This window comes from Hemitrygon akajei, chromosome 6 (assembly GCF_048418815.1).
Source record: "Hemitrygon akajei chromosome 6, sHemAka1.3, whole genome shotgun sequence".
Taxonomy (NCBI): domain Eukaryota; kingdom Metazoa; phylum Chordata; class Chondrichthyes; order Myliobatiformes; family Dasyatidae; genus Hemitrygon; species Hemitrygon akajei.
The window spans coordinates 132,776,625-132,795,887 of record NC_133129.1 but is presented as its reverse complement, the minus strand read 5'-3'; the positions used below and the strand labels follow the sequence as shown (position 1 = coordinate 132,795,887).

Sequence of the window (19,263 nt, the reverse complement as noted above, 5' to 3'; positions counted from 1 at the left end):
TGTTATATGCCCTTTTTTAGATTTTATGATGCCTTTGACTTCCCTTGTCAGTCCTGGTTACCTCATCCTCCCTTTAGAATACTTCTTCACCGTTGGGATGTAGCTTTCCTGCACGTTCCAAATTGCCCCAGGAAATCCAGCCATTGCTGTTCTGCCATCATCCCTTCTGGTGTCCCCTTCCAATTAACTGGTCAGTTCTTCTTACATGCTCTGTAATGTCTTTTGTAATACCGATATATCTGACGTTATCTTCTCCCTCTCAAACTGCAGGGTGAATTCTATTATATTATGATCACTGCCTCCCTACAGTTCTTTTACATTAAGCTCCCTAATCACATCTGGTTCATTACACAATACAGTACAGAATAGCTGATCCCCTAGTGGGCTTAACCACAAAAAGCCATCTCATAGACATTCTACAAATTCTCTCTTTTGTGATCCAGCACCAGCTGAATTTCACAAACTATTTGCATATTGAAATCCCCGTGGCTATCATAACATTGCCCTTTTTACGTGCCTTTTCAATCTCTGTTGTAATTTATATCCCACATCCTTACTACTGATCGGTGACCTGGCAGGTTCCTTTTACCCTTACAGTTGCTTAGCTCTACCCATAAAGATTCTACATCTTCCAATCCTATAACGCCTCATTCTAAGGATTTGATTCATTTTTGATGAACAGAGCCATCCCTCCCCCTCTGCTTACCTGCCTGTCCTTTCAATGCAATGTGTGTCCTTGTTTGTTAAGCTCCCAACTACAATCTTCTTTCAGCCAAAACTCCGTGATGGCCACAACGTCATACCTGCAAATCACCAACTGCTCTACAAGATAATCTGTCTTATTCTATACACTTGGTGCATTCAAATATAACACCTTCAGTCCTGTATTCATCACTCTTTTCAATTTTGCCCCCATGTTAACTTCAACTCATCCCATTGACTGCAGTTTTGCTGTAACTTCTGCCTGTGCTTCCTCACAGTTTCACTGTGCACTGCATCTTCTTGTAGGCTGTCTCATCTTTAGGCCTCACTCTGGTTCCCATCCTTCTGAGAAATTAATTTAAATCCTCCCCAACAACTCTGGCAAACCTGCCCGTGAGGATGTTGGTCCCCCTCAGGTTCAGGGTAACCTGTCCTTTTCGTACAGGTCATCCCATCCCCAGAAGAGATCCCAATCCAGAAATCTGAAACCTTGCACCCTGCTGCAGATCCTCAGCCGCTCATTCATCTGTACTATCATCTTATTCCTGCCCCGACTAGCATGTGGCACTGGGAATAAATCAGAGATGATCACCTTGGAGGTCCTGCTCTTCAGCCTCATCCCTAATTCCCTCTACTCATTGTGCAGGAAAGGTTTGGGAGAGGGGAAGGTGTGACCACTGTCGGGATCACTTTAGAGCTGGTGCAATTGTTGGAGGATGATAGGGTGAAAGGTGATCACCAAGGGAATGCCATTGTTGTTGTGTCTGGGAGTTAGTGAGGAGAAATGTGTGGGAAATGGAACACTTGTGATGGCGCCAACAACCACGTCTCAAGGGGAGCTACTTTTCTGGATGAATAACGGCCTCACATTGAAAACATGCAGCATAACTACAGTTGTTGATGTAGGGGCGGGGAGGGGGGTGTGAGCATACCAGAGCAGGTTTAGAACAGAATTACATCAGTGGCTGGACCAGTGCTGCTCCTCCCTTCATCATCTTTGCCACCAGTGTCCAATCCACCACAAACTCACCTGGAGTGTCTTTGATACTCCTCTTCCTTTTCTGGATCATTTGGTCCCCATCTCAAAGACAGATTTGCTACTGACATCTTCTTATCACCCACTGACTCACCAGTGACCTCAACTATATTTTCTCATGCTCTGCCTCTTGTAAGGATGATATTTTTTCCTCAATTTTTCCATTCTGCCACATCAGTTCTTAGGACAAGGCCTTCTATTCAACATACTCTCTTTACTGGAAATGTGCCCCCCACTGTCATTGACGGTGCTGCGTAGTCGCATTTCCCCCATAGTGGATCTGACCATCCACCCTCTCCACAGACAGAAGAGCCAATTGAATTCTCTTGGCCCACACCTTTCATCCCTGGCCTCCACGTCCAACATATCATCCTCTGCCATTTTTTACCATCTCCAATATGGTTCCACCACTAGGCACATCTTCCCCTCTCCTCAACCTTCTGCTTCCTGCAGGAACCACTCTCTGTGACTCCCTGAGCTACACATCCCTTCTCACCCAGCCCTCCCTGTCCTGTGATACTATCCACTGCCACCATGGGAGGTCTAAACCTGTTCCTTGTTCCCTCACTCCAATGCAGACACCTAAACAGCCTTTCCAGGTGAGACAGAAGTTTGTGTGCACCTCTTCGAACCTGGTCTTCTGCATTTGGTACTCATGATGTGGCCTCTTCCACATTAGTGAAACTAAGTACAGATGAGGTGATCATTTTGGGCAGTACCAGCTCTCTGTCTGTAACAGTTATTTCAAGCTTCTGATTGCAATGCTGTTATGACTAGTGTTACGAATCCTGTAACTGGATGTCTTACCAGCAAAGATAGGAGTAGCCGTTGAAGTCTGATGATACTATTTTTAACAGTATTTATTAGTAAAAATACACAAAAATAATATCAATGCAAATATACAGATAATATACGTCGTCAATACTAAACCTAAAAGTGCGGGTATAATAATAATCAATAAGAAATAAGCTCTATCGTTGTCTAGGGGATAATGAATTGTCCGATGGAAATCTAAAGTTCATTTCAGTTCATACAGGCTGTAGCCGTTGTTGATTGCTGTGTTGCAATTGTTGGAGAGAGAGAGAGAAAGAGAAAAACTTGCTGACTTTCCTTGTTACGATCTTGATCCATATCCGTCCTTTAGCTAGACAATTCCGTGGAGGACTCGTCACCCAGGCAAGGATGGACACACACACAAGCCCCCACCGGTCTCGTAACGTTTCTCCTGGTGCGTCTGAGGGGTGTTACCCAGAACCGACTTTTATCCTCACTCACGGGGTCTCAGATGTCAATCAGGTTGGGATGATGCAATCCCTTAACCAGACCACTCTGGTTGTCCCCTGAGGGGTTTCAATGAATAGTACATTACTCAATACACAATTCCTCCTTCAAGAGACAATAGCAGTAATCTCTCTCTTTGGAGACATTCCACCTTGTGTATTCTGCGTTGTCTATAACAACTGCTTTTGCTGTGATCCTGCGTCTCTCTCTCTCATTACTGACATGATGTGTATCTCTCTCATTTCCTGGGTATCAGACCCGAAATAATAGCGATTTTGTGATTCTCAAAAAGGAGGGGGCGACTTTGCACCCTTCGGCCCATCAGAGTTGCTCCACATTCGTAACACTAGCCTGCCTATTCCCACAAAAACACGACTGTGCTCTGCCTTTTCCATAGAGCTAAATGCACACTGGAAGAACAATATCTTGTATTCTGCCTGGCTAGCTAACAATCCAATGGTTATGAACTTTGTATTTTACAAATTCAGGTAACTTAATCCCTTGGTGTTCACCTCTCACATACACATACCCACCTTTGTTAACTCCACATCATCTCACTGCCCCTACCCCCATTCCATCTGCCCATCATCTCCTCACCATCTGTTTCCAACAATTACCTTCAGTCTCTATCCCAAACAACAGTATCTCTCCCCCCCCCCCCCCACCCCCACAACTATACTGCTATATACTGGCAATCTTTCCTCCCCCAAATGAGTCCTGATGCAGGTCTTGTCATGAAAACTCGACTTAGAGCTTTTGCCTCCAAAGAATCTGCTTAATCCCCTGAGTTCTTCCAACATTCTGATACCGAGTACTGTATCAATACTTTAGATTTCCACCAATAGCAATGTTCTTCTTTACCAGTCTTTTATACCTTGCAGTTCCTGCAGTTTTTTTTCTGTTTGGTTTCTACTTGTCCATATCTGTTGCAGGCAAGCTTTCTGTAACTAACAAGATTTCATCTTGTTTATCAGAAAGGATTTTATGCCTTGTTTCAATTACTTAAGGCCATATAACCTGGCCTATTGTGTACAGTTTTGGCTTCTTAACCTTTATATAAAAAAAGTTATATTATTCCTATTTCAGGAGTAAATGAGTACTCTCTGGAGTTCAGAATAAATGAAAGGGAACATTTTATTTTAACAACTTTTAGAGCTTAACAGACTTAAAAGAATTTTGCCTGTCTAACAAGTCTGGAACTAGGGATTTAGAATAAGAGAGAGCCTATTCACTTCAGAGATGAGAAAAAAAATCTTCACTCAGAGGGTAATAAATCTTGGAATTTTCTAACCCAGGGGGCTTCTAGGGACTTAGTCATTTTATTTATTTCAAGAAGGATCCACTCCTTTCTGTCTCACCCTTTTTCGGTTCTGAATAAGGTATCTCAGCCCAGCTGATTGGTATTGGTTTATTACTGCCCCTGGTAGCAGGATGCCAATAAGAGGTTGTCTTGCATACTGTTCATACACATTAAATCAGTGCACTGAGGTAGAACAAGGTAAAACAATAACAATGCAGAATGAAATGTAGACGCTACACAGAAAGTGGAATGCAGCTAAAAAAAGTGCAAGATCATAATGGGATAGATTGTGAGGTCAAGGGTCCATCTATCATATGTGAGGTCTGTCCAAGAGTCTGATTACAGAGGAATAGAAGTTGTCCTTGAGCCTGGTGGGCTCTGCTTTCAGGCTTTTGTATCTGCTGCCTGATGGGAGAGAGAAGGCGAATTTCCAAGGTGGGCAGGATCTTTGATTATGCTGGCGGCTTTCCAGAGGTTGGGACAAGTAAGGACAGTGCATCGAAGAGAGGCTGGTTTCCATAATGAGCTGAGCTGTTGTCCACTATTCTGCAATTTACTGCAGGGAGAATTGCCATACCAGATGGAATGTTTTCTATGATGCATCAATAAAATGTGTTAAGAGTTGACAGAGAGATGTCAAATTTCTTCAGCCTCCTGGGGAAGTACAGGAATTTCTTAACCATGAAGAGAATGTGGTTGGACCAGGACCAGCTATTGATAGAACATAGAAAATGTACAGCACAATACAGGCCCCTCGGCCCACAAAGCTGTGCCAAACATGTCCCTACCCTAGAAATTACTAGACTTACCTATAGCCCTCTATTTTACTAAGCTCCACGTACCTATCTAAAAGCCTCTTAAAAGACCCTATCGTATCCGCCTCACCACCGTTGCCAGCAGCCCATTCCACGCACTCACCGCTCTTCGAGTAAAAAAACTTACCTCTGACATCTCCTCTGTACCTACTTCCCAGCACCTTAAACCTGTGTCCTCTTGTGGCAACCATTTCAGCCCTGGGAAAAAGCCTCTGACTATCCACATGATCAATGCCTCTCATCATCTTGTACACCTCTATCAGGTCACCTCTCATCCTCCTTCGCTCCAAGGAGCAAAGGCCGAGTTCACTCAACCTATTCTCATAAGGCATGCTCCCCAATCCAGGCGACATCCTTGTAAATCTCCTCTGCACCCTTTCTATAGCTTCCATATCCTTTCTGTAGTGAGGCGACCAGAACTGAGCACAGTACTCCAAGTGGGGTACCTCTCAGCTCCTAAATTCAATTCCACGATTGATGAAGGCCAATCCACCATATGCCTTCTTAACCACAGAGTCAACCTGTGCAGCAGCTTTGAGGGTCCTATGGACTTGAATCCCAAGATCCCTCTGATCCTCCACACTGCCAAGAGCCTTACCATTGATACTATGTTCTGGCATCATATTTGACCTACCAAAATGAAGCACTTCACTCTTATCTGGGTTGAACTCCATCTGCCACTTCTCAGCCCAGTTTTGCATCTTATCAATGTCTCACTGTAACCTCTGACAGCCTTCCACACTATCCACGACACCTCGAACCTTTGTGTCATCAGCAAACTTACTAAGCCATCCCTCCACTTCCTCATCCAGGTCATTTATAAAAATCACGAAGAGTAAGGGTCCCAGAACAGATCTCTGAGGCACTCCACTGGTGACCAACCTCCATGCAGAATATGACCCATCTACAATTACTCTTTGCTGGGTAAATATTGATGATGTTTATTCTAAGAACTTGAAGCTCTCAACTTTCTCACCCTCCATACTGCTGATATTGACAGAAGCATATGCCCTGCCCTTTTCCTGCAGTTAATGACCAACACTTGTTTTGACACTGAGCTGGTTATGACACCATGCCATTAAGATCTCTATCTCCTTCCTGACACATCAGTAAGGTGATATAATTTGCAAACTGCAGTCTGTTAGTCAAGTAGTCAAAGATCCAGTTGCATGAAGACTCCCTTTGCACATTAAGTTTCTGAATTTTCTCCCTGTTTGGAAAACGGTCTACACCTTTATTTCTTCTACCAAAGTACATGACCATACACTTCCTATACTGTACTCCATCAGCCACCTTTTTGTTCATTCTAATCTGTCCAAGTCTTTCTGCAGACTCCCTACTTCCTCAACATTGCCTGTCCTTCCATCTATCTTCATATCGTCTGCAAACCTGGCCACAAAACTATCAATTCCATCATCTAGATTATTAACCTATATCGTGAAAATTAGAGCATCCAAGACCACCAGTCACCGGCAGCCAGCCAGTAAAGGCTCTCTTTATTCCCAGTCTTTGCCTCCTGCCAATCTTTTATCCGTGCTTGCATCTTTCCTGTAATACCATAAGCTCTCAAGTTGTTAAGCAGCCTTATATGCAGCACCTTGTCAAAAACCTTCTGAAAATCCAAATAAGCAACATCCATTGATTGTCCTTCACCTGTCCTGCCAGTTATTTCTTCAAAGAATTCCCAACAGATCATTAAGGCAGGAATTCCTCTTAAGGAAACTATTCTGACTTGGACCTATTTTACCTATTTGAGCCTCCAAGTACCCCACAACCTTATCCTTAATAATGGACTCTTAACATCTTGGCAACCACTAAAGTCAGAATAGCTGGTCTATAATTTCTTGCCTTTTGTCTACCTCCCTGCTTAAAGAGCAGAGTGACATTTGCAGTCTTTCAGTACTCTAGAATCTAGTGAATCTGGAAAAATCACTATTAATGCCTCCACAATCTCTTCAGCTGCCCCTTTCAGAACCCTGGAGTGTAGTCCATCTGGTTCAGATGACTTATCTATGCACCTTCAGATCTTTCAGCTTCCCATGCAACTTCTCCTTAGTAATAGGGACTACACTCGCTGCTGCTCCCTGACACACTCAAATTTCTGTATATCTGCTGGGTCTTCCACAGTGAAGACTGATGCAAGATACTTACTGAGTTTGTCTGCCATTTCTCTGTCTCCCCCCCCCCCCCCCCCCCATTACTATTTCCTCAATGTCATTTTCCGGTGGTCCTGTGTCCACTTTTGCCTCTCTTTTACTCCTCATATATTCGAAACAAACGTTGGTGTCCTCGTTGATATTAGTGGGTGGCTTACCTTCATATTTTCATCTTTTCTGTCTTATTGCTTTTTTTTAGTTGCCTTCTGTTGGTTTTTAAAGGTTTCCTCATCCTCTAACTTTACTTTAATTGATAGATGTATGCCCTAACGTTTGTTTTTATGCTGTTTTGACTTCTCTTATCAGTCATGGTTGCTTCATCCTACATTCAGAATGTTTTGTTTTTGGGATGAACAAATCCTGCATGTTCTGAATTGCTACCAGAAAGTCCAGTCGTTGCTGCTGTACGGTCATTGTGGCTAGGGTCCCCTTCTAGTCAAGCTTGGCCAGCAACTTTTGCATGTGTCTCTAGTTCCCTTTATTTCACTATAATACTGAATAGTGCAATTTTAGCTTTTCTCTCTCAAACTGCAGAGTGACCACTAACTCCTAAGGGTTCCTTTACCTTAAGCTCCCTAATAAAATCTGGTTCATTACACAACACCCATTCCAGTATTGCCTTTCCTCTATTGAGCTTGACCACAAGCTGCTCTAAAACTCCATCTCATAGACTTTCTACAAATTCCTTCTGTAGGGATGCAGCACAGATCAGATTTTTCCAATCAGCCTGAATTTTGAAATTCCTGTGACCATTGTAACATTTTCCTTTTTACATGCTTGTTGTTTTAAAATCTCCTGTTGAAATTTGTGCCCAACAGCCTGGCTACTCTTCAGAGGCTTGTACATAACAGCCATCAGGGTCTTTTTTACCCTTGAGTTCTTAATTCTATCCTCAAGGATTCTACATCTTTTGATCCTATGTCACTTTTTTCTAAGGACTTGATTTAATTTTTTTTTTACCAACAAAGCCACTGCCCCCTCTCTGTGTATTCTTGGGTCTTAAGCTCCCAGTTTTGAGTCTTTCAGCCACAATGATGTCCACAAGGTCATACCTGTTAACTTCTAACTGTGCTTCAAGTTCATCTATCTAGCTTATTATATATCTGTATGCATTCGAATATAACACTTCCACCCCTCTATTCACCACCCTATACAATTTGTCTTCATTTTACCTGTTAATTTCTTATCCCTTTCTAAATATTCACCTTATTTTTATCCTTGAGACTTTTGTAACCTTTCGTACACTTTTTTCCTTTTAATCTATCCATACTCTTAAAAGTTATTGAACCTATACCCAACTATTTAGTGTAAAGCTTTATCCACAGCCCTACCGAGGCAATTCTCTGATCCTAGCATGGTTCTGGGGAAGCCTGTCCTGTTAGAATAGCTCCTTCCTCCTTGTATGGCATAACCAGCCTTTCAACGCACTTGAAATGAAATATCTTTATTGTCATTGCATAGTACAATTTTCATGCACCAATGCAGTGAAAATGAATTTGCAACTCTCGTACTCAATGCTATAAAACAACAAATAAAATAAATACCGGTAATATAAAATCAAGTAACCAGCCAGTACAAGCGATGTCCAGCAGTACAAAAGTGCAACTCAGATGCATGACAGCCATAAAACCAGTATTAAAAGTAGCAATATAACAGATTTATGGATGATGCTTGATCGATTGGTTCAGAGCAATTATAGCTCTGGGGAAAAAGCTATTTTTCAGTCTGGAAGTGTGGGGATAGAAAATCTTATAACGTCTGCCAGATAGAAGAAGTTCAAACAGATGATTGCATGGGTGTGTATTGTCCTTACAGATGCTTGTAGCTTCCCTTAGGCAGAATAAGCTGTAGGTGTCCTTCAGGGCTGGGAGCTGCGTCCTGATGATCTTCTGTGTGCTAGAGATGACCCGCTGAAGTGCTTTCCTATCAGCTGCTGTACTACACAGAGATGCAGTATGTTAAGATGCTTTCTATGGTGCAGATGGTAGATATCAGAGCTACTGGGTGGTAGTCATTAAGAAATGTTAACTTGTTTTTCTTGAATACTGGGATGATAGTAGTCTTCTTAAAGCAGGAGGCTAAAGCCCTCCACACCATTGAGCACATCTACCTGGAACGCTACCTCAGGAAAGCAGCATCCATCATCAAGGCCAATGCTCTCTTTTCACTGCTGCCATCAGAAGGTACAGGAGCCTCGGGGCTCACCAGCAAGTTTAGGAGCAGTTGTTACCCCTCAATCATCAGGCTCTTGACTCGTCCCATCACTGAACAGTTCCCACAACTTGTGACCTCAGTTTCAAAGGTTAATGTATTATTGAAGTATACAACTCTGAACTTGTTCTTCTCCAGATATCCACAAAACCAAGAAAGAAAAGAAAAGATTGAAGCACAATCATCAAACCCCGAATCCTTCCTCCCCACACAAAAATATGAACAAAAACACAAGAGGAATTTTGACCCCCAAATCCCTCTCCCTCACACACAAACAAATTAGAAAGATCTGGCAAAAAACACAATATAAAAAAACTATAAAACTGATTTTAAAAAAGTCTTTAGTCCAAGTCCATATCCAAGATATACCTGGGTAATATTCTCTGGGCCCAGCAGCAGATCTTTCTCTCTCTGTAGCAGATTGATCCCACTGGTGATCAAAAGGTAGTCTCCCTTCTCTGTGGCAGAGTGCTCCCAGCAGCCATCAAAAGGCAGTGTCCCCAAAGGACTTCTCATCTCATATTCTTGATATTTATTGCTTGTTTGTTTATTTTGAATTTTAATTTTTTAAAATTTATTTTAATTTGCACTTTTTGTTGTCTTTTGCACATTGGTAGTTTGTCCGTCCTGTTGGGGTTGTCTTTCATTGATTCTGTTGTGTTTCTTGGATTTACTATGAATACCAGCAGGAAAATTAATCTCAGGGTTGTATTTGGTCACATAAGTACTTTGATAATAAATTTACTTTGAATTTTGTAGTTTGAAGAAGGGAGAGATTCAAAATGTCTGAAGATACACCTGCTATCTGATCTGTACAGGGTCTAAAGACACAGCCAGTGACACCATCTGGGCCCGGTGCTTTCTCGGGCTCAGCCTTTAGAAATCTGATCTTATGTCCATGATGGCAGCTGTGGGTTCAGGTTCATTGGAGGCTATCGGGGTGAGTAGTGACATATCCATTTTGTTCAAAACATGCATAGAATGTGTTAGGTAATCAGGAAGGGATGTGTTATTGTGGAAAATGCTGCCTGACTTTGTTTTGTAACCCGTTATAGCATGTAAGACCTGCCACAACTTAGAGCTGGTCTGGTACTGTCTCTTTGCAACTCTGATAATGCTACAAAAGTCATAACTTGATTTCTTGTGGAGGTCAGGGTCACTTGATTTGAATGCTGTAGACCTGCATTGGAGATGAGATCTCCTGGTTCATCCATTGTTTTCAGTTTGAGAACACTTGGATTGTCCTCTTTGGTATGAAGTCCTCACCACACTTGCTGATAAAGTCCGTGATGGTAGTGACATTCTCATCTAGACTGGCAGCTGAGTGCTTCAACGTGGACCAGTCTACCAACTTGAAGCAATCGTGTAGAAGCTCATCTCTTTCCTCAGACCTGCTCTGTATGACCTGTAGTACTGGATTCTCTTGATTCAGCTTCTGTTTCTATGCAGAGAGTAGGAGTATAGCCCTGTTTTCTGATTTACCGAAATGTGGATGGGAGATCGCTTGGTGAGCATCTTGTATAGTAACTGTTCCATGACAACTGTGATTTCCATCTAAGCTAGTCCAACTTGGCCAATATCCCTCTTGGAGTCTAGAGCTTTCCTATCTTAAACCTGTATACCCTCTAATTCAGGGGTTCCCAATCTGGGGTGCACCCCTCAGTTAATGGTAAGGGTCCATGGCATAAAAAATGTTAGGAACCCCTGCTGTAGTTATTGATTGCTCAGTCCTGAGAAAAAGTTTGTGCTTATTGACTCTATATATGCTCTTCACGATTTCATATACCTCTATAAAATCACCCCTACACTCCAATGGAAAAAATCCTATATTGCTCATCCTGTCTGCATAACTCAGTCCCTTGAGTCCTGGCAACATCTTCGTACATCTCCTCTGCATGCTTTCCGGATTAATGGCAGTATACCCAGAGCAAGATGAACAAAGCTGAACGCAACTGCGGCCTCACAACTGTAACAGGAAGATGTAAAAAAAGGCTGCAGGTTCTGGAATGGAGCAATACACAGACATTGCTGGAGGAGCCAGAGGGTCAGGCAGCATTTATAGACAGAAACAGTCAACATTTCAGACTGAGGCCCTTCAGCAGGAAAGACAGACAGCCAGTATAAAAAAAAGGGCGGGGTGAAAGGGTAGTGCAAGAGCTGAAGTTGATAGGTAAATCCTGGTGAGAGAGGGAAGATAGGTAGCTGGGGAATGGATGACAGGGGAGAAGTGGGAATGATGTGTCAAACAGAGAGGTGATAGGTGGAAATTCCACTTCCCATTCGTATGCTGTCTTGTGCTCACAGACTACTCTTCTGCCAAATTGAGCCTAGAGGCAGATTGGAGAAACAACACCTCAAATTCCATCTTTCTAGTCTCCAACCTGATTGCATAAGCAGAGATTTCTCTAACCTCCAGTAACCACTCCTCTCCCCCAGCTCCATCTGTCCCCATCATTCACAGCTTTCTCCTGGTTTCCCATCCTCCCTTTATTCTGTGGTCTACTGCCGCCTTCTATCAGATTCCGTCTTTTTCACTACTTTTCCTCTTCCACCTATCACCTCCCAACTTCTCATATCATTCCCACTTCTCCCACCCTCCCTGACCTACCCAACTTCTTCCTCTCGCCTGGTTTCAGCTATCACCTGCCAGCTTTTGCTCCACAGTGCGTCTCATTTTTACTCTGGCTATTTATTGTTTTTCTTTCCAGTGCTGATGAAGGGGTCTTGATTGAATATCGACTGTTCATTTTCCTCAATAGTGCTATGGTTCCTCAACACTTTTTTGTGTGTTGCAACATAACATCACAATTTCTGTTTCCGGTGCCCTGACTGATGAAGGCCAGTGTGCCGAAAGCCATCTTCACTACCCTGCCTACCTGCGATGCCTCTTTCCGGAAACTATGTACTAGTTCCCTCTGTTCTACAATGCTCTCCTTGGCCCTGCTGTTCACTGGAAAGGCCTACCCTGGTTTGACTTCCCAAAATGCAACTACTCCCACTTATCCACTTGCCATTCCTCAGTCCACTTAGCTGATCAGGATCCCTTGAAATTCCTGATAACCATCTTTACCACCTTCACCATCAATGACACCACCTGAAAACATACTGATCATACCCTGTACATTCTCGTTGAAATCATTGATGTAGGTGACAATTAGCAATGGAGATAGCTCCCACCCCAAATCCCAGTTAGTCTGGATGCTGTGTAATTTGTAACCCTGTTGCAACTCCAGTTCCAACAGCAGACAGCACACTGCACACGATTTAAGGGATGATGTTCATGAATCTTCACTAAAGGGTTATTAAAGAAAAGCAAAACAAAAAGGGCCCATTATAATTAAGCAGTCAAATGTGCACCAGTTGGAGCTCAATTTACTAATCCTTGGTTGATCTCACCGCCCAGCTCCATCAAATCACGATCTCTTCACTGGGTCGTATCCTACGACTGGTTCTCTCCAACATCTTCTCTCTTCATCTCCAGCCGAACGGAAGACCCAGCTCACATTCCAAAGCACCTGTTAATCTCTAACCAAAGACCATTATGTTAGCAGTGAAACCTTCCCCAGGGTGATGCCCTCTTCCCCCCCACCCCACCAAAGTTAGTCGTCATGTCCTCATGATGTTGGAGATAATTTGTCACTCCTTCATACAAAGCAGAAAGTCCAATCCAGGTGTAAATGTGGCAGTGACGTAGCTCACCAAGGGGATAGGTGCCACACTCTGTTCCCTGGGTGTGACATAGGCCAGTCTGTCTGGGGTCTCCTGACTGCCCCTGTCTGTCCATTACTCATGCCTCCCGATTATTCAGGTCCCCTCATCACTTGGCCGAGCTTGCCTTCATGCCCAGGTACTTTAGAGTCCAGCCTTCCGTTATTTTCTAACTGCAAACCTGCCTGTCCACTGCTAGTTCCCCCCATTTCACCCACCTCAGCTTGAGAAGGGTTGGGAATCTCTTGGTCAATTATTGAGGAGTTTGCATAAGTCAGCATACACCACACTCCCATTTCCTCATCCTCAGTCTGTATCACATTCAGGGGTGGGGTCCGGTCTAATCCTTCTCGCTGCCAGTCCTTCGGTTCCCCACTTTGTTGCAGAGTCCCCTTAAGGTCCAGGCCAGGCTCTGGGTCAACACGTACCTCTTGTCCCAGAGGTAGAAGATGGTCCCGATGGGGAATCTTGACAGGCCCTTTCCCATCCTCTGGTTTCACCCGGAAAACTGGTATGTTTGGCATCTGACTCTCTACTACATAAGATGTAGTTGCCCAGTGGTCAGCCAACTTATGCTTCCCAGGTAGTCCCAACGTCCTTATGAGGACTTGGTCTCCCGGCATGAGATGTGAGAACCTCACCTTATTTCCTTGATTCTGCTGGGTAGCAGAGACCTCAGCTAGTTCATGAGCCTTTTTCAGCTCCCTTCTCATATCAGACACGTACTTCAGATAAGTCTTCTGTTGTAGATTTTCCCCACCAGTTCTAAAACAGAGATCAACAGGCAACCATGCTTCACGCCCAAACATCAGATAATATGGCGAGTACCCGGTAGCTTCATTCTGTGTATGGTTGTAGCAGTGGACTAGATGTCCAATATGTTGACTCTACTTGTTCTTTATGCTGACCTCCAAGGTTCTGAGCATGTCTAGCAAGGTCCGATTGAATCTCTCGGGCTGGGGATATGGCGTAGTCCTCGACTTCTCAACTCCCAAGTATGCTCAGTAACTCCTGTATGAGCCTGGTCTCGAAATCAATCCTTGATCACTGTGTATATGGGTCTGGAGAGGCCATAATAAACAAAATAATTCTCCCATAACATTTTGGCCACAGTGGATGCCCTCTGATCCTTGGTAGGGAAGGATTGTGCATATTTTTTTCTTTTTACAGTATTTTTATTCAGAAGAAAATACAGAGTGCAACACATAGATACATCTCAACATAAATTGTGTACATTCATATATTGTAATAAAATTGATCAAAATGTTATAGCATATCACATAAAGGTATACCAATCTGTAATCAAAAATTTGAAGATGGGTCATACATCATAAAATAAATTTTTTATATAAAAAAAAGTCAACCCCCTACCAACTACCAAAGAAAAAAAGCTGATGGATGATAATGGATAATTAGAAAAAAAACATATTCGCTTAAGAAGAGAAGATACAAATATACATAAAAGTCTGTGCACTGTTAAACTTTATAAATTGGAAAAGTAATTTAGGAAAGGTCCCCAGATATCATAAAAAGATTGTTTTGAATTTAAGACTGAGCAGCGGATCTTCTCTAAATTTAAATATGACATAATATCACGTAGCCATTGAAGATGTGTAAGAGGGGTAGGCTCCTTCCATTTAAGCAAGATTGCTCTCCTTGCTAAAAGAGAGGTAAAAACTAAAACCTGTATGTTGTGAGTATTTAAAGTTATATCTTCATTTGCAGTAATACCAAACAAGGCAGTAAGGGGATTTGGGTCAAGTTGGACCCTAAAAAATTGTGCAAAGGTATGGAATACTTCCCGCCAAATCTTTTCAATTTTAGGGCAAAACCAAAATATATGAATTAAAGAGGCATCAGCAGAGTTGCATTTATTACAAAGTGGAGAAACGTTCGGATAAAAACTGGACAGCTTCTGTTTAGAAATGTAAGCTCTATGAACCACTTTAAATTGTAGAAGAGAATGACGAGCACAGAAAGATGATTTATTAACCCGTTTAAGAATTTTATTCCATCTTTCATCATAAATCTGACAATTTAGGTCATCCTTCCAAGCTTTTTTTATTTTATCTAAAAAGTCGTCTAGAATCAATCAACAAGTTATAGATACTGGTAATAGAACCATTAACAAAGGTTTTAAATTTAAAAGTTCGTCCAGTAAATTTTTATCAGGACCTATAGGAAAAGTAGTTAATTGGGAACGTAAGAAATCTCTAGTTTGAAGGTATCTGTAAAAATGTGTTTTTGGCAGTGCAAATTTAGTTGACAATTGGTCAAATGAAGCAAGAGATCCTGAGATAAACAGGTCCCAAAAACACTTAATCCTCAAAAACATCAACGGTCTCAACTTCACCACCCCTCTCTCCTATTCTAACCTCACTTCCTTGGAACGCACTGCCCTCCACTCTCTCCGCACTAATCCTAACCTCACCATCAAACACGCAGACAAGGGTGGTGCCGTAGTAGTCTGGCGGACAGACCTCTACCTCACTGAGGCCAAACGGCAGCTCTCTGACACCTCCTCGTACTTACCCCTGCCACAGGACCCCACCAAAGAACATCAATCCACTGTCTCCTGCACCATCTCCACCCTCATCAACTCCAGACACCTTCCTCCCTCAGCCAAAAAACTCATAATTCCCACACCCCGCACAGCTCGGTTTTACCTCCTCTCCAAGATCCACAAGCCTGACTGTCCCGGCAGACCCATAGTTTTAGCCTGCTCCTGCCCCACCGAACTTGTGTCTGCCTACCTGGACTCCATTTTATTCCATAGTTCAGTCTCTCCCCACCTACATCCAGGATACATCCCATGTCCTTCACCTCTTCAATAACTTCCAATTCCCTGGCCCTGACCGCTTCATTTTTACCATGGATGTTCAATCCTTATACACCTCCATCCCCCATCAAGAAGGCCTCAAAGCCCTCCGCTACTTTTTGGATAACAGACCCCACCAGTTCCCCAGAACCACCACACTCCTCTGGTTGGTGGAGCTTGTTCTAACTCTCAATAACTTCTCCTTTGGTTCTTCCCACTTTCTCCAGATCAAGGGCGTAGCCATGGGCACTCGCATGGGTCCCAGCTATGCCTGCCTCTTTGTGGGTTATGTGGAACAGTCTATGCTCCAAATCTATACTGGCACCACTCCCCAACTTTTCCTCTGCTACATTGACGACTACATTGGTGCTGCTTCCTGCACCCATGCTGAGCTCGTCAATTTCATCAATTTTGCTTCTAACTTTCACCCAGCCCTTAAATTCACTTGGTCCATCTTGGACACTTCTCTCCCCTTTCTTGATCTCTCGGTCTCCATCTCTGGAGACAGACTGTCCACTGACATCTTCTACAAACCCACTGACTCCCATAACAATCTTGACTATACCTCTTCCCACCCTGCCCAATGCAAAAATGCCATTCCCTATTCCCAGTCCCTCCGTCTTCACCGCATCTGCTCCCAGGATGAGGCTTTCCGTTCCAGGACTTCTCAAATGTCCTCTTTCTTTAAGGATCGTGGTTTCCCTTCTGGCGTCATCAAAGATGCCCTCACCCGCATCTCCTCCATTTTCCTGCACTTCAGCCCTTAACCCATCCTCCCATCACCACAACAGGGACCGGGTTCCCTTTGTCCTCCCCTACCACCCCACCAGCCTCCGGATCCAACACACTATCCTCCGCAACTTCCGCCACCTTCAACAGGACCCCACCACCAAGCACATCTTTCCCTCCCTACCCCTTTCAGCTTTTCGCAGGGATCGTTTCCTCCACGACTACCTGGTCCACATGTCCCTCCCCACAGAACTCCCACCCGGCACTTATCCCTGCAAGTGCAAATGTTACTCCTGTCCCCACACCTCCCCCCTTACCACCATTCCGGGCCCCAGACAGTCCTTCCAGGTGAGGCAACACTTCACCTGCGAGTCTGCTGGAGTCGTCTATTGCATCCGGTGCTCCCGGTGCAGCCTCCTCTACCTCGGCGAGACCCAACACAGATTGGGGGACCGCTTTGTCGAGCACCTTCGCTCCGTCCGTCACAATAGACAGGATCTCCCGGTTGCCACCCACTTCAACTCTGCCTCTCATTCTCATCTAGATATGTCCATACATGGCCTCCTCTACTGCCATGATGAGGCCAAACTCAGGTTGGAGGAGCAACACCTCATCTACTGTCTGGGTAGCCTCCAGCCTGGTGGTATGAACATTGAATTCACCAATTTCTGGTAATTCCCTCCCCCTCCCCCTTTCCCTATCCCAGGTCCCTCTCTGCCTCTCTCCCCTTTCAACTTTCTGCTTCTTTATCTCTACAGTTCTTTCATGCTTATCCCCTCCCCCTCCCCCCTTTATCTTTCCTCTGATTGGTTTTCCACCTGGCACCTCTAGGACCTACCCCCTCCCCTATCTCTATTACTGGGCTTCGGCCCTCTCTCCCCCCCCCCCCCCCCCCCCCCATTCCTGATGAAGGGTCTCAGCCCAAAACGTTGGCTACTCTTTTCTCATGGATGCTGCCTGACCTGCCAACTTCTATTTGATACAGAATAAACAGGTAATCTTAAAGGCAGAAGCACAGGTGCATGATGAGACAAAGCAATCTCCTTATAATCATAGGATCGAACCAGTGGAAGCAAGTTTCTATCTATAAAAAAGTAGTCAATCTGAGAGTACATATGATGAACCTGAGAGAAATATGAATATTCCTTGGGGGTGCAAAAAACGCCATACGTCAAGAATACCACATTGAAATAGAAAAGACTTAAAAAGTAGGACTGATTTATTAGTGACAGGGGTTTTACTTGAAGAGCGGTCTAATATAGGGTCAAGCCAAAAATTTAAATCTCCACCTATCACTAAGGAATACTGATTCAAATCAGGCAGAAAAGAGAAAAGACATTCAGAGAACAAGGAGTCATCTGTATTTGGAGCGTATACATTCGCAAATACCATTAGTTTATTCTCAAGACTACCCGACACAATAACAAAGTGGCCATTTGTATCAGAAATTACATTATGTTGAATAAAGGATACATTCTGATCAAACAGGATAGAGACGTCTCTCGATCTACAAACCCCATTTCCAGAAAAGTTGGGATATTTTCCAAAATGCAATAAAAACAAAAATCTGTGATATGTTAATTCACGTGAACCTTTATTTAACTGACAAAAGTACAAAGAAAATATTTTCAATAGTTTTACTGACCAACTTAATTGTATTTTGTAAATATACACAAATTTAGAATTTAATGGCTGCAACACACTCAACAAAAGTTGGGACAGAGGCATATTTACCATTGTGTTACATCACCCTTCCTTTTAATAACACTTTTTAATCATTTTGGAACTGAGGATACTAATTGTAGTAGATTTGCAATTGGAAATTTTGTCCATTCTTGGTTGATATAAGACTTCAGCTGCTCAACAGTCCGTGGTCTCCGTTGTCTGATTCTCCTCTTCATGATGCGCCATATATTTTCAATAGGAGATAGATCTGGACTGGCAGTAGGCCAGTCAAGCACACGCACTCTGTGTCTACAAAGCCACGATGTTGTAGTCCGTGCAGAATGTAGTCTGGCATTGTCCTGCTGAAATAAGCATGGACGTCCCGGGAAGAGACATCGCCTTGATGGCAACATATGTCTCTCTAAAATCCTAATATACGCCTCAGAGTCAATGGTACCTTCACATACATGCAACTCACCCATGCCATGGGCATTGATGCACCCCCATACCATCACAGATGCTGGCTTTTGCATCTTTCGCTGATAACTATCAGGATGGTTGTTTTCATCTTTGGCACGGAGAACTCGACGCCCGTTTTTTCTGAAAACTAGATGAAATGTGGACTCATCTGACCACAGCACATGGTTCCACAGTCTTTCGGTCCATCTGAGATGAGCTCGGGCCCAGAGAACTCGCCAGCGTTTCTGCATAGAGTTGATGTATGGCTTCCTCCTTGCGTAATACAGTTTCAAGTTGCATTTCTGGATGCAGCGACGGACTGTGTTAAGTGACAATGGTTTTCTGAAGTACTCCCAAGCTCAGGTGGCTATAATTGTCACAGT

General features: G+C 43.5%; 1 long non-coding RNA gene across 1 annotated transcript in view; it reads left to right on the top strand.

The window, feature by feature from the left end:
- Window positions 1-19,263, top strand: part of LOC140729480 (uncharacterized) — a 73,824-nt gene that overhangs the window by 3,198 nt on the left and 51,363 nt on the right. Inside the window, exon 2 of the long non-coding RNA XR_012099336.1 lies at window positions 10,320-10,441. This is a non-coding gene — a long non-coding RNA (uncharacterized lncRNA). The remainder of the gene's footprint in view (window positions 1-10,319; window positions 10,442-19,263) is intronic.